The sequence below is a fragment of the Sturnira hondurensis genome, unplaced genomic scaffold (assembly GCF_014824575.4).
Source record: "Sturnira hondurensis isolate 20B ecotype Veracruz unplaced genomic scaffold, ASM1482457v3 Scaffold0000856, whole genome shotgun sequence".
Taxonomy (NCBI): domain Eukaryota; kingdom Metazoa; phylum Chordata; class Mammalia; order Chiroptera; family Phyllostomidae; genus Sturnira; species Sturnira hondurensis.
The window spans coordinates 781,574-795,323 of NW_028073487.1; positions in this window are offsets into that span (position 1 = coordinate 781,574).

Genomic DNA, 13,750 nt, shown 5'->3' on the forward strand with positions numbered 1-13,750 from the left:
GATCTCATCAAAATTAAAAGCTTTTGCATGGCTAAGGAAAACAGTATTAAAATAAAAAGGGAACCAACTGTATGGGAGAACATATTTGCCAATGATACCTCAGACAAGGGTTTAATCTCCAAAATATACAAAGAATTTACACAACTCCACTCTAACAAGACAAGCAACCCAATTACAAAAATGGGCAAAGGACTTGAACAGACATTTCTCTGGGGAGGACATGCAAAGGATCCAGAGACACATGAAAGAATGCTCAATATCGCTAGCTATCAGAGAGATGCAAATTAAAACCACAATGAGATACCACCTTACACTGGTTAGAATGGCCATCATAAACAAAGCAACAAACAACAAGTGCTGGAGAATATCTAGAGAAGAGGGGACCCTAATCCATTGTTGGTGGGATTGTAGACTGGTACAACCACTATGAAAAACAGTATGGAATTTTTTCAGAAAACTAAAAATGGACCTGCCTTTTGACCCAGCAATTTCACTGCCAGGATTATATCCTAAGAACCCTAAAACACCAATCCAAAAGAACCTATGCATCCCGATGTTCATAGCAGCACACTTTACAGTAGCCAAGTACTGGAGGCAACCTAGGTGCCTATCAGTAAATGAACGGATCCAAAAACTATGGTACATTTACACAATGGAATTCTATGTAGCAGAAAGAAAGAAGGAGCTCCTACCCTTTGCAACAAACATCATGGATGGAACTGGAAAGCATTATGCTGAGTGAAATAAGCCAGGAGGTGAAAGAGAAATACCATATGTTCTCACCTTTAACAGGAAGCTAAACAACAAAACAAACAAGCAAGCAAAATACAACCAAAGACACTGAAACAGAGAACAGGTGGATAGTGACCAGAGGGGAGAGGGGAGGGAATTTCAGGGGAAAATGGAAATGATTTACAGGAACTAGTACAAAGGACACCTGGACAACAACTAAGGGGGGTGGAAATGGGAGGGAGGTGGGGAGCACTGGGAGGGTGGGCTGGGATGGGAGTAAAAGACAGAAAACTACTTGAACAATAATTTTAAAAAACTATTTGAAAAAATTTTAAAAAAGAAAAAACTATAACTTTAAAATAAATTAATATTTTTAATTTGGGATCTCTAGTCCATCTGTCATTGGAGCCATGCAAATTCACACACCATAATATTTCTCTAAAACCTGACATCACCAACATATATGAATTATGAATATTATTAAAGGAAATTTCATGTTACAATTCAATTTTTTAATTGAGAACAGTTTGGACTTTGAAAGAGGAAACTCATTATATGTTAGGAGAAGAAACCATGGTGATATGACTTGAATGGAGGAAGTAAGGAAGTGAAATCAGTGTACACTGACAATAGTTCAAAGAAATAATTGGCAATAATTCAAAGAAAATATTGCTTGTAGACCGATTTGTTGATTTTAATGGTTATAATCTTTTTAGTGTTCTGAAAAACTGAATTAGACAAAAATTAATAAAGATAAATATAGGTCTTATAAGAGAGAGCCAACTTAGTGTTAGCCAAGTCAAGAGATATGATTGGTATCAAATAGCAATTCACTTTTCTCTGAAAAAAGGGGTAGGTATATTAAAATGAAGATAAACTTTAAGAGAGTAGGAAGGAAAACTGAAGGAATTCACATCTTCTGACCTCTGTTTTTCCATTAAAGTTGAAGACAAATTTATTTATTACCTGTGATCTAGTCGTGGATAAAGCTATAGATGGAGACTTTTGAAGCTCAGAAATAAGCTGAATATTTGATGAAGCATTTGGAACATAATGTCTATTCACAGAAGGTGGCATTATGTTGTTGAAAATTGCCTTCAGTCTGGGCATTTAATACATCATGAATGTATTAAACCATTTAGACTGAATTGATCTACTTTTATGTAGACATAACTTCAGTTCTGCAAATCTTGTATTTATTTCAATGTTTCTGCCTCAAATTTTAAGCATGTTTCTAATACACAAGCAGATTTCCATTACACATCCAGTTTCTCTCCTAGAATAATACCTTTTGGTTTAGAATTGCACTGTGAAATATGGGAGCTATTAGCTACATATGGCTATTTAACTTTAAAGTTATAGAAAGTTAACAGTGTAGTTCCTCAGGTGCACTAACCACATTTTAAATGCTCAGTAGCCATATGCAGCCTGTGATCGCCAAATTTAATAGAGTAAATATGTTTCTATAATTGGCATGGTCTAGAATCACACCATTTCTACTTGGATAATTTTTATTGAAATGAAATAAAGATGGTCTATTAAAAACATGTTTATTGGTCATTTGAAATTGACTACCTTCCTGACAAAGTGATTTTCTATCCCCAGGTTATTCCCAAGCTCATAGATGAAGTAAATATATGCCCCAAGGAAATTAGAAAATTCAGCTTCAGGACAAAGCCGTAGCCTTTGACTTCTTGCATTCTACTAGCAATTCAACCCCAATCTTAATTTTATGGGGGGGACTTAACTAATTTATCATCATCTTTCCTTTTTGACTCATATCTGATCCTATTCTCCAGCTTGAATAAATGAGCTTCTACATTTTTCTCAAGGCTTCAGCTATACCTTTCATAGTCCATACTGGTTAACAACCCCAGGAAGCTTTGGTTTTCTATTTTCTTACCTAGGAAGTGTCATAATATTGCAGGAAAATAGCACAAGATTTTTTGTTTGTTTTTTTTTGTTTTGCTTTGTTCTTTTAAGCAAATGACTTGGGTTTGTTCCAATTCTGTCACAAACAAGTCATTTGAATCTTTTGATATTTCGTTCCCACATTTATTGAATAAGTTTTAAAAATCCATCTTTAAGCCTAAAGTGAGAAACTACATTTACAGTAAAGCTACAAAATTATTTTCATCACCAAACGTATGTGGTGCTGCCTATGTAGAAACTTATATTATCTATAAGTGTGTTAACTAAGTCCTCACAACAACCCCACAAAGCAGGTACTCATTAACATGTTTTCTTTTCTTTTTTGAAAAAAAAATTAAGGTAGTATTGCCTCAGTGATTAAGGCAACTTTAGCAGTATATGTTAAGATAAATATCATAACTGATAAGCCCCCAAACTCATGATTAATACAATAAATGTTTCTCATAAAATGATTAAATATGGATATTCAAGGATGGCTTTCAACCTGGTGATGCACAAGGCCAAATTTCTTCTATCTGGTGGCCCCACAGAGAGCTTAGGGCCTTGAAGATACCTGCTTATAGTAGACAATGAGAACAAAATAAAGAAAGAAGAGAAACATCACTTTCATTCACATGCCACTCAGCTTAATACAGAGGATGCTGGAAAATGTAGGAAGGCAGTAATTTCTCAGAGGAGTAATCAGCCTTTCACTATGGAAGAGGGCAGGAATCTAATATCTCCTCATTATGCAACTGTTAACTTATGTATACTTCATTTTCCTACTTTCTATAATGAGTTAACTAACCCTTTTTCAAGTATTAAATGAATTTAAACTGTTAAGTTTAGGGCTCAAATATAATAAGCACTCAATAAATAGTAGCTCATTAGTTCATCGTCACTCTTTTTAACAAGCTACAAAATATCCTGGTCTTTGCAAGATTGGGGCTTCATTTGATTCTGGCAATTTCTTTATCTACTCCAACAACCAGCCTAATTTAAGAGGACTCTATCTTGGCTGCTAGACTTTCGCCATGCTGAACACCTGCCTGCTCGTGGTCCTTGAATGTTACTTTGCTTTTAATTACACAGCACTGTGCTATGCTTATTGCACATGGAATTTCCCTGTTTTCTTAATTTTGTATATTGTCTTTTTATCTTGGGTTTCTGATCCCAACTACATGTTTTTTCTCACTTACTGAAAATTGTTATTTTCCCATAAGTGGGTGTTTTCTCTGTGCCTGAAATAAAGGACACATCTCTATCCATCGTTTCATTCAAATTGCAGGTTTAGTTTCAGGCTTTTGTGAGATTGGTCCATGCTCTATGTGTACCACTAAAGCCAGACCCTTGAGAAGTGAACAACCAAACAAACTAAAAGGAAGCAGACAATATGGACAGAAAAATACTATATGTAGAAACTGAAACCCATCTTTTTTGTATTTCTATTAGTTTCTCTTCCTTGAACATGAATCTGTATGTATGTGTGTGCATGTTGTATAAGGAGTGTGTGTGGACATGTATAAGGTATGAGCATGTGTGTGTAATTATATGGTTATATGGGGAGAAGGAAGAATTTTATATAATGTAAGCACACTTTTAGCTTTAGTTGGTCTGTGATAAGGAGGAGAAGTTGGTGAGGAAGGCTGTGGTGGCAAAGGTCAAGGTGAATATTACTTTTATTGACCCAATGATTTTTGCAGAAAAAAAGCAGGTTTTATACTTATCTTCCAGAGTTTTTTTAAATATTTTTATTTATTTATTTGTCTTTAGAGGGGAAGGGAAGGAGACAAGGAGAGAAATATCAATGTATGGTTGCCTCTCGTGAGTCCCCTGCTGGGAACTGGCCTGCAACCCAGGCATGTGCCGTGACTGGGAATCGAACCTCGATCGTGTGGTTCGCAGGCTCGCGCTCAATCCACCAAGCTATGCCAGCCAGGGCCTCAGAGTTTTAAGTACTGTATGTGTTCAAGAAACATTGTGTATTAATATTTCAAAATGGAAATGTCAATTAGAACACATTACAAAATTATGTTAGACTAAAACATGAAACTATTTTTAAACATTTTTAACATTTTTTTAGATTTTTAAATTTATTTATCCTTAGAGGGGAAGGGAAGGAGAGAAGGAGAGAAATATCAATGTATGGTTGCCTCTTGTGAGTTCCCTGCTGGGAACTGGCCTGCAACCCAGGCATGTGCCCTGACTGGGAATCGAACCGTGGTTGTTTGGTTCGCAGGCCCATGCTCAATCCACTGAGCTACACCAGCCAGGGTGAAACTATTAAAAGTAACAAGTATCAGAAGAATAACCTTCGAAGGAATATTAAATGATGAGTTTTGTTAGAAAAAGATTAGGAGGAGCATTTCCTTTCTTTCTTTTTTTAGGAGGAGTGTTTACTTCAGGGACAATGATGTCTTAGGGACCACCTCATCCCCAAAGTAGAAAAGATGAGATGATACCTTCTAACCTCAAATGGAATCATAGTAGCTTCACAAAGTTTATCTGAGAATATTTTTAGCAGGTCTATTCAGAAGGACTAGTGTTGTGAATTCCTTCCCTCTCAAAGGAAAAGGGTGTGGTATTACTTCCAATTCCCAAGCCAAGAAAGAGGCTTTCATGAGATGCCACAATTAGGCCACAATTAGCTTACTGTACATCCCCATAAATTACATGGAAAGTAGGAACTGCTATTTAACTCACACCAGTAGCAAGAGAGAGCTATCTGTGTAGCTAATAGATTTCACACCATGTACTTATTTGGGTAAAAATTGTATGACTATTTCCTGTGCCCCAGATGTGGGCTATGAACAAGAGAGAGTAAGAATGTGGTTTTCTTGGATTTATTCAATGAAGCCCCTGAAAGAGTTAGGCCACAGAATAAATAATCTGGGAGATGTCCCCAATGTTTACATGCCATAGAATGAAAGGGCAACCCAGGAGCATAGAAAGCCTATGATTTTCCTCATTGATGAAAAAGCATCTGAGATATATCCTCATAATTAGGGGAATCCCAAAGGAACTCATGAGAGTGTCTGTGTCAGATACTTATTGTCACAATAATCATGAATATTAACCAAAAACCCCTCATCCACACACAATAAGTTTATGGTTCATGCCTCTAGGGTTGTCATCTTAGATGTCTCTACCAGTCTGGGCTTGGCTCAAATACACACTGAGGGATGATTGGCTCTCAACTTTGTATATGATGCTTTTGGCTGGAACAGTGGAGATGATGTGGACATCTTCTCCTGTCACAAACCAGCACAAGAATGTTCTCTTTGCACTGGCAGAGGTGCAGAGGGGAGGGCAAGCCCATTTAGAGCAGCATGTTTCAGGCTGCTGCTTATATGATGACTGTTCACATTGCACTGGCTGAAACAAGTCATGTGGCTATCCCCAGAGTCAGACTGAAGGAGTATTATGAAGTTTCTGGGAAAATAGAATGGATAGGGAAGGATGAAGACTTGGTGGCATTTTTTGAAATTAGTCTATTACGGTGCCCATGAAAAAAATAAAGATTCAATCAACTACCAGATCCAGAAAGTGCTAGAGTTAAATCACCATGTCACTACCAAGCCAATGAGAACTTTCCAACTCAATCTATCTCTTCTCTTTCCCTGATATTTGATCACAGTGTAATCATCCATTGTGATCAGTGAGGTGGAGGAAGAACATTAAAAAGTCTAGGTGATAATAAAGTCATCTTCCCTCTGAAGTGGGACCAAGATTAGGCACGTAAGGAGACTAAGTTATAGAGCAAGTCAAAATATTTAAAAAATCAGACCTGGCTGGTGTAGTTCAGTGGATTGAGCGTGGGCCTGAGAACCACATGATCGCGGTTCGATTCCTAGTCAGGCCACATGCCTGGGTTGCAGGCCAGTTCCCAGCAGGGGACTCACAGGAAGCAACCATACATTGATATTTCTCTCCTTCTCTCCTTTCCTTCCTCTCTAAAGACAAATAAATAAAATCTTTGAAAATATTTTAAAAATCATTTTATGGCACTAGATATCTTAATTAGTGAATTGACACTGTATTTTAGAACTAAAAGCAACAGTTGAGTATTTATTACCTTAGTGTGACTAAAGAAATGATGGAGCTGGCCTTGAATTTTCATCCTGAGCCTGGTGAAGAACTATCCTGACTCAGTAAATATAGAGAGACAGTGAGAGACAAAACTGAAGTTACTTTATAATTAAGTACCATTAACAATTCTTAAGTAATTACATGGCTTCAATAAATAGTGTATGATGGTAGTTGAGAGTTAGAAATCAAGAGTCTGGTATAAAGGACACAAGGACAAAAACTAAGGGGGGTGGAAGTGGGAGAGAGGTGGGGAGCACTGGGGGGGTGGGCTGGCATGGGAGTAAAAGACAGAAAACTGTACTTGAATAATAATTAAATAAAAAAGAAAAAAGAAAAGAAAAATGGTCAGAAATGAAAAAAAAGAAAGAAATCAACAGCCAAATTGCAGTTTATGGATTCAAATTTCAGCTGTTTCTTGGTGACAAACATTTGTTTTTTCTTAATGTAATTAATTTTTGTCTTACATGTATGGTTCATTTTTCTCACCTTGAAAATTGGGATAGTATTTTTACCATCCTGAAAGCATTGTTGCAAGGATTGATTAATACATTTAAAAGGATTGATTTATACATTTACAAGGATTGATTAATACATTTAAAGCATTTCAAACAGTGCCTGGTATACAGTAAACACTTGGTAACTGTTACTATACTGTACTATTTTTGCTTAAAAGTAAACTATTCTACAATGATATGTGAAATAGAGTACTCTGAATAGAAACCACACTGGGATGTGATACATGTATGCATGTATGCATGTATGCCTGCAAAAGTGTATCAATTACATAGTACCTGGTGAGAAAATCATTTGTTTACTCGTTTGCACAAGTACTGTAGGCAATTCATTCTTTCCAAGCTCATATTCTCCTTTTACCAAGCTCACCTTGGCATGGTTTTCCCTTGGGAATTTTCTTGGACTTTTTACCACTAGTGACATTTCTCTGGGTTATCATGTGTATCTTTTATTCAGTTAGTATGCATTATTGTCTATTAGTGAGTCTTTAGCATGCAAAGTGATGTCTCTAACATCCAGCAGGCAACCATGAAAAAATATTTTCAGATATTTGACTTTTAAAAAATTATTTTCAATTGCAGTTAATATTCAATATTATATTAGTCTTGGGTGTACATCAAAGCAGTTAGACATTTATATAACAACAATAGGTTTAGTACCCTCCTAGCACCATACATATATGACTCTGAAGACAGATAATTTTATTAGTTTCTTTAGAAAACAGAGGACCTAGATTGTAATATAAGATTTAAAGTCATACATTTAGGGCTAAAAGGAAACTTCAAGACTGTTATTCAACTCCCTTGCTTTATAGATGACAAAATGAAGGCTAAAATGCAAACAATTACATAATTCCAGATTTTCAGACCATTTTTAGAGTCAGAACTGTAAGTGATGTCTTCAAACAAGCCACTGCTCCTTCGATACCTCATACATTCCTACATGAGCACAAGCTAAACAGGGGAAAGAATAATTTGGATAAAATGGGTAATTAGGGGTTAATGTCAAAAAATGGAGTGCAGCTCTGGCTGGTGTAGCTCAGTGGATTGAGCACGGGCCTGTGAAGCAAAGGGTTGCCAATTCGATTCCCAGTCAGGGCACATGCCTGGGTTGCAGGCCAGGTCCCCAGTAGGGGACAAATGAGAGGCAATCACACATTGATATTTCTCTTTCACTCTTTCTCCTTTCCATCCCCTCTCTCTAAAAATAAGTTAAAAATATTAAAAGAAGAAATGGAGTGCAGATATCCACAACAGGTAATAGAAACCAATTTTCTTTATTCTGTATTTATTTTTATTTTTATTGTGAATAATAGTGTTGTGAACATGGGTGTACAAATATTTCTTTGAACCCCAGCTTTCAATTCTTTTGTATATCTATCTAGAACTGGAATTACTAGATCATATGTTAACTCAACTTGTATTGTTTTGGTGGAAACCAATTTTTAAATTGAAGACTAATTATGGTGATAGAATCTCAAATGGTCTTTTGCTCAAAAATGTGGTAGGAAATAGATAGGAGGCATGCTGGGAATGAGAAACCTTCTATACACCTTTGCTTCAAGATAAAAAGCCTATTGAGAATTTTTTTTTGAGTCACACTTCTCTTTTCACCTGATATAATACCGCTCAGAATAGTATCATTGTCTTTGTCAGTGTTGTCCCTCAGAGTCACCTGAAGGGCTAGTTATAAAATACGACTCCCTGGATCTGGATCTTCCCTCCAGAGATTGTGATAAGCAGACCTCAGGGAGAGGGTGCGGAGAGTGGTGCTGAGGCTGAGACTCTATTCTGACAAGTTCTCAGGTGATTCTGATGCGGTAAGTCAGAGATCAAATTCTGAGAATCACTGACCTATGTAAAGAGTAGTAAATACTAATACAACAAATATGGATGAGATTGTGCATTATGTTAAAATTCCACACATTGCATGTGCATATGTACTACATGTAGCATAAAATAATATCTTCTTGATAGAAGCAAAGAGAATCAAATGGCTTCTAAAATGTGATATAAGATTTGTGTGTATATTTCATCTTGATAGTGTACATGACTGATTACTTTAGAGACATTGCTACACCACTTTGATATCTCAGGAGATTTATTTCAGAAGTGTCTTGGCTCTAGCTTTTTAGCTGCTATAAACTGCTCAAGATCTGCTTTAACCTAAAGAACTCTTCATTTATTTTATTTCATAAAGAACTGCTCAGTAAGCCCCTTTTTAAGCAATCTCTCCTCTCTTTGCATGCCTTCTTTCCCCTCACAATCTGTCTGTGTATCAGTACAATCTTATAATCCTTACACAGGATTATGGATTCTGGTGCTATGAATATAAATTATGTGGTTCCACACTGATTTCCAACTTTCATCTGACACATTTGTACTAAAATACCTCAGAGTCTTGGGTTGGTATGACAAATAATCACTATCATTTATATGTTGGCTTATGTAACCAAGGTTAGTAGTAGTACAAAATACTAAAACACTATGATAAGAACTAAGAAAATTACAAAATATTGGTTTAATTAAACAAAACATCTAAGAGGGTTAAAATACAATGGAAATTAAAATCATACATATAAATATCTTTCAAATAAAAAGATGCAGTTTATAAGACTTCTAGTCTATATGGAGGCATAGGTAAACACACTTTACCTCCTTGCACAACCACAGAATTACAACTAGACCTCAAAACAAATAACACCCAGAATCATCAGAAAATCAAGCTGTATGGAAGTCCAGCAACCTTAGATTTAAAGAAGCCAAATTTATCCAGACAAAAAGGAGGGGCAGAGATGCATAGAAAGGTGGAGAAGTGCAGGGATGAGGTGTGCAAAGAGGGGGCAGCTGTGGCAGAAGGGGTAGGCCCACATTCACATGTGATAAATGTAAATCAGGAGGGATACCTTGGGAGTGAGCGATCCCAGTTCCAGGGCAGACTGCACAGACCAGAGGTCCAGCACCAGGAAAATAAATCCCCATAACTTCTGAAAACAACAACAACAACAACAACAACAACCACCAAAAAACAGTGAGAACTGGGGTGGTGGAAGACCTGCCAGATTTTCAGGAGACTCTGGCTAAAGGGACTGAATGGACTTACAACATCTGAAGACCCACCCACTCTGGGATTCAGAACCAGGGCAACAGCTGGCAGGGCATTAGTCACATACAGGGAATAAGTGAAGTGACTGGAAACAGCAAGTGCCAGGCAAGTGTGCAGAAATCAGGCCACATCATTTTCCCCTCTCAGAGCCCTCACCTGACAGAGAGCCACAAAGTGGTGAAGCAGGTTGATCCACCCTGGCAATTGCCTAAGGCTGTGTTCCATACAATTTACAGGTGCCTTTTCTACAGTAGGGCACACTACTAAGATAGGGGCTCAAAGCAGCTCTGCCTAAGACACAGAAACAAGCACAGGGAGTCTGCCAAATTGAGGAGAGAAAGAAATATGGCCCTAATGAAAGAACATAACAAAACCCCAGAAAAAGAACTAAACAAAATGGAGATAACCAATCTATCAGATGCAGAGTTCAAAATACTGGTGATCAGGGTACTCAAAGAACTCATTGAGTATGACAACTACATAAAAAAGATCCAGGGAGAGATGAAGGTTACATTAAATGAAATAAAGAAAAATCTACAGGGATCCAAAAATGGATGGGATGAACCCAGGGTTCAAACCAATGATTTGAAACAAAAAGGAAGAAATAAACATTCCACCAGAATAGCAGGAAGAAAAAGAATTTTTAAAAATTAGGGAGGTGGGGAGCACTGGGGGAGGGGGGCTGGGAATATAAGACAGAAAACTGTACTTGAACAAGAATTAAATTAAAAAATTTAAAAAAAATTAGGCTATTGTAAGGAGGCTCTGGGACATCTCCAAATGTAGTAAGATCTGGATCATAGGTATGCCAGGAGGAGAAGAGGAAGAACAAGAAATTGAAAACTTACTTGAAAAAATAATGAAAGAAAACATCCCTAATTTGATGAAGGTAATAGACATACAAGTTCAGGAAGCACAGAGAGTTCCAAACAAGTTGGAACAAAAGAGGACCACACCAAGACACATAATAATTAAAATGCTACAGGTTAAAGATAAAGAGAGAATCTTCAAAGCAGCAACAGAAAAGCAGAGAGTTACCTACAAAGGAATTCTCATAAAACTGTCAGCTGATTTCTCAAAAGAAACTTTTCAGGCAAGAAGGGCCTGCCAAGAAGTATTCAAGGTCATGAAAGGCAAGGAAGGACCTACAACCTAGATTACGCTAACCAGCAAAGCTATCATTTAGATGGAAGGGCAGATAAGTGCTTCCCAGACAAGTTAAAGGTAAAGTACTTCATCATCTCCAAGTTATTATTACATGAAATGTTAAAGGAATTTATTTAAGAAAAAGAATAAGATCAAAAGTATGAACATTAAAAAATTGAAATGGCAATAAATTCACAACTATCAACAACTGAATCTAAAAACACAAACTAAGCCAACAACCAGAACAGGAACAGAATCATAGGTAAATCATATGATCATCTGGAGGGCTATCAGCTGGGAGGAAGAAGGGGGGAAATGGGAGGGAGGGTGGGGGATTAAGAAGTACTAATTGGTAGGTACAGAATAGACAGGGGGAGGTTAAGAACAGTATAGGAAATGGAGAAGCCAAAGATCTTATATGTACAACCCATGGACATGAACTAAGGGGGTATCATTGGAGGGAATGTGGGTACCAGGAAGAAGGGGGCCAAGGGGAAAAATTGGAACAATTGTAACAGCATAATCAATAAAATATATTTTTTAAAAAGAAAGAAAAATATAGAATAAATCCCAAATGAGGCACATTTCCCAAAAATGCCTGACCAAGAATAAAGTCTGAGAAACTTCTAGCCACAAGAAGCCTAAAAAAGCATGGCTACTAAATGTGTTGTGGTGTCCTGGGTGGGATCCTGGACCAGAAGAGGGACATGAATTAAAAACTAAGGAAAATTAAATAAAATATGGACTTTAGTTAATATAAAAAAGATAGGATTATGGGCTATCTTTTATAATCTGTATATAGTAATATATTGATGAAACCAAAAAGAGTGACATTCAATAGGGATTAATTTAAAATTCATCAATAAATTCTAAAGTAGATATACATACAATTTTTTAGATATCTAGTGTAACAAGATTTCATATTAAAATATACTTCAATGAGTCTTTATATTGGATGGTTTTTAATGTCCCTTTCAATTGTGCAAGTCTGAGATTTTTTTGATTTATAGCTTCTATTTAAATTAAAGGTTAATACAACAAGCTTATTTCATAGAATGTCATGTCAAAACAAATGAGGCAATCTTGCATGACTGAAACTCTTTATCCATAAACAGCAATATAAAAAAATTCTAAGGATTTGCTGTAGAACATTGTGCTTATAATTAATAATGCTGTACAAACACTGTTTTTTGTTGTTGTTGTTAAGAATAGATCTCATGTTATGTGTTTCTTATATCCTTCTACCCCCAGGGGGGAAATGTATTCCCCCAGGCAATAGTTTTAATCTGCTTTGACTGGGCAGACATATATCAGGTCTGTGTTTATTTGGGAAATCCAAATTTTTAGAAAGAAGGTGACAAACCATGGCAGAATTTAGTGGAGTGGCGAGAATGAAAAGAGAATTTTTTTTTTTGCCTGTTAGATTTTTTTATTTTCTTTTCTTAACTTTATTTAATTATTTTTCAAGTACAGTTTTCTGTCTATTACTCCCATCCCATCCCACCCTCCATGCTCCCCCTCCCTCCCATTTCCACCCTTCTCAGTTGTTGTCCATGTATCCTTTATATATGTTCCTCTAAATCCCTCCCCTATTTCCTCTGAAATTCCCCATTTTGAAGCTACCATTTTTGCAGAAAGGTTGAGACATAGAAATATTTAACCTTAGAGAAAGTCTGGTCCTGTCTTTGTGTGTGTGCAGTTGAGTTTGTGCCCATGCCTCTAAGTGGCAGGCAGGTGTGCAAGACATTAGGCATTTTCAATTATTATGAAAGGAGCATTAAATACATTCAAGGAATTTTCCTGAGGATTGATTTGGAGAAACAGCTGGGAGGAATAAGGGATGATGGCAGTTCAATTAATAACATTATTTCTGAACAACATACAGAATTTTCAAGCAATTAGAGATGTCATTAATAAAACTGACTTCCTTGTGAGGACATGATGGGAATTTACCCATTCTTGTCCCCAAAGGATTTTCATAGATAGGGGAGATAAGGCAGTTGAAACTGATGTCTGTGCATCTACCCAGTATCCTAAAGCCTTGTATATTCAGAGAGAGTAGACTAAAAATATCCACTCAGCAAAAGAAAAACAGGGAGCTCACCTGCCTCTGATGGAATAAAATACGACCTGAAAATCAGAAGCACAGGCCTGCCTCACATATCTGTCTGTTTTGATTTTACTTTTCTGCAGGCTCTAGCAAATTCCAGTTTGAGAAATTAACAAGGAAAGTGATTCCTGGTTACAAATTCCA